Here is a 2,523-nt window from a genome sequence, read left to right as displayed (position 1 = left end):
TATAAATTGCCTATTTATAGACTGCAGCATAAGCTCTGATGTGGCTGTTCATTCACTGTACTGGTGCCACTATCGAGTCACTCACTACCTCTTCACTGCACCGCTGCTGCCTTGACCATGAACGACCTGTACCTCTCCTTGTTTTTGGTGAAGTAGGCGATGAGCTCGTCCCTGTCCGGCAGGGACTGCCTGACCACCTCGTCGGAGGTGTACTCCGTCGCACACCGGCGGAGAGCAGGGTACTCGCCATCCTTCATCACACGCACCCCGGCGATTTCCTCCAGCACGCCGAGCCAGTGAGCCAGCGTGCATGCGGCGAGGTCGACGAAGCCGAGTCCGTCGCCCCCGAAGAACTCTTCCCCTCCAGCTGCGCGTCCAGAATCGCCAGGTTCTCCTTGGTCTCCCTCGCAAGCTGCGCCTGCTCCTCGCCGTCCGTCCACATCGCCTGCCACAGCGGCTTCAAGCACTTTTTGGCGATGAAGTCGGCCTAGAAGCGGGCCGTGGCGCGGTCGTAGGGGTCCGCCGGGAGGAGCCAGGGCGCCGTCCCGTCGCCGTCGTGGTAGGCCTCGTCGACGTACTCGCCGATGAGGAGGGACTCGCAGACGGCGCGGTCGCCGTGGAGGAGGACGGGGACCGACTGGTGAACCGGGTTGTGGGCGAGCAGCAGCTCGCTCTTGTTGGTTTTGTCCTCCACGAGCAGCTCGTATGGCACCCCCTTGAGCGTGAGCGCCACCTCCACGCGGTGCGCGAACGGGCTGCCGAACGCCGTGATGAGCCTCACCGGCGCCGGGCCCTGTGCTGGCTGCTGCGACATCCTGAAGACCTGAACAAGTAAAATTCGCTCTCTCGAGAATGAGATAGACCGATCGCCGTAGGTGCTCAAACTGCTCTTCTCGTTGATCGTCAACTGAGTGGTCTCTGGGTTAGCTGCTAGCTGGTGTATTTATATGGGCGAGGAAGAGTGGTGGTTGTGCATGGTCAGGTGAGAGATGGCGGGCTGTACGCCTCTTCTACAAGGAAAGGATCCGTCGATATCTTATCCTTTTCAAACCACTTGGACTGACGCTGCTGAGATTCAAACGAAACCAACGACGGATGTTTGCCAGTCAGAAGTAGCTGGTTGTTGGATGGATCAAGTGAGAACTTGAGAAGCTTCGTGAGAATTGGGAGACTATTACCACTTTAGCTTTACGTCAGGCGACTGAATTTTTAATTTTCGGTCAGTCGATTCTGTGACCGTTGATTGAAGTGCTTTGTGATACGGTGTGAGAGTTCACAGCAGAGTTGACTGACCCTATACTTTCTTCAGTCGATTTCCCCGGGGTTGACAATTCTTGCACCGCACATGCATGCCACTTTTAGAGTGTGTGTAGTGTCTGTCCGTGCTTTTCTCCTTGTTTTCTCTTCTGTTTTGATGCACATTTTTTCTCCTCCTTTTTTCTTTTTCCTTTTTTGGCTGAGTTTTTTTAGTTTATGTGTATTTAGCGTGTGTGTCTTTGTATATGTATACACGTAAGTACCATGTATGTAAATTATACTAGTGTCAAAATTTTCACTATTATATGTATTTTCTTACATGTTATAACACTTGTAGAAAAAGGCCCATTTGTTCCGTTTCTAGAGGCCCATTTGTCCCGGTTCTGGAACCAGGACTAAAGGGTCGGTACTAAAGCCCATTACCTTTAGTCCCAGTTCGCCTACGAACCGGGACAGATGGGGCCGATGCGGCTTGCCTAGGCAGGAGGACCTTTTGTCCTGGTTGGTAGCACCAACCGGGACCAAAGAGCATCCACGTGTCAGCAGTTCAGAGTCTGGGGTTTTTGTTTTTTTGAAGGGGGTGGGGGTGTTGGGGGTGTTGGGGGTTTTGTAGGGTTAATTTAGGGGTTTCATATATTGTGTTAGCTAGCTAATAAAGAGAAGTGTCCTCTCTTATCTTCGTGCTTGGTCGATGCTACGTACTGTATGTATAGAGAGGACTCGACACGCTAGCTAGTAAGCAAATGAAGGAAACCATTAAGTACACAAGATCGTCATGAACATATACAGAGAGAAGTGATCGACCTCTCCTTCTCTGAGAGATTGGTTGAACAATAAGTTTTCGTATATCTATTCCTCGCTACTGGCTACATATATACAATATAAGATTTCTTACAATCCTCTAACATCTGAACTTAAGTTCCACATGGTATTCTCCGACTTTATTGATGACGTGGTCATAAAAGAATCCTGCCAATTCCTCTTTAATTGCTCGTATGCGATCTTGTGGTAGGAGTTTATTTCGCATCTGCCACATCTAATTTGAAGAAGGGGGTCAATACATATATATGAATGAAACTCAACACAAATGATGGTAATAAAATGAAATTATGAATGTTATTGCTTATGCACTTCAAATTGTCTTTTAGAGTAGCCCCGCTTATTCTTGGCCGTCGCGTTGTAGATGAACTCGCAAAGGTAGTATCCACAGTAATCATTACCGGGTTCCTGCCACAAGCACTTTACGAGAAAGAAAGGTCAATCAAA

The 2,523-nt window shown here is 49.4% G+C and overlaps 1 pseudogene; it reads right to left on the bottom strand.

Annotated features, from left to right (window-relative positions):
* Positions 1–74: 74 nt before the first annotated feature.
* On the bottom strand, positions 75–897 carry LOC119327524 (annotated as a pseudogene).
* Positions 898–2,523: the final 1,626 nt, after the last annotated feature.

Source organism: Triticum dicoccoides, chromosome 7A, assembly GCF_002162155.2.
Source record: "Triticum dicoccoides isolate Atlit2015 ecotype Zavitan chromosome 7A, WEW_v2.0, whole genome shotgun sequence".
NCBI classification, from domain to species: Eukaryota; Viridiplantae; Streptophyta; class Magnoliopsida; order Poales; family Poaceae; genus Triticum; species Triticum dicoccoides.
Note: the sequence above shows the minus strand (reverse complement) of the source record. Positions and strands in the feature narration are given on the sequence as shown.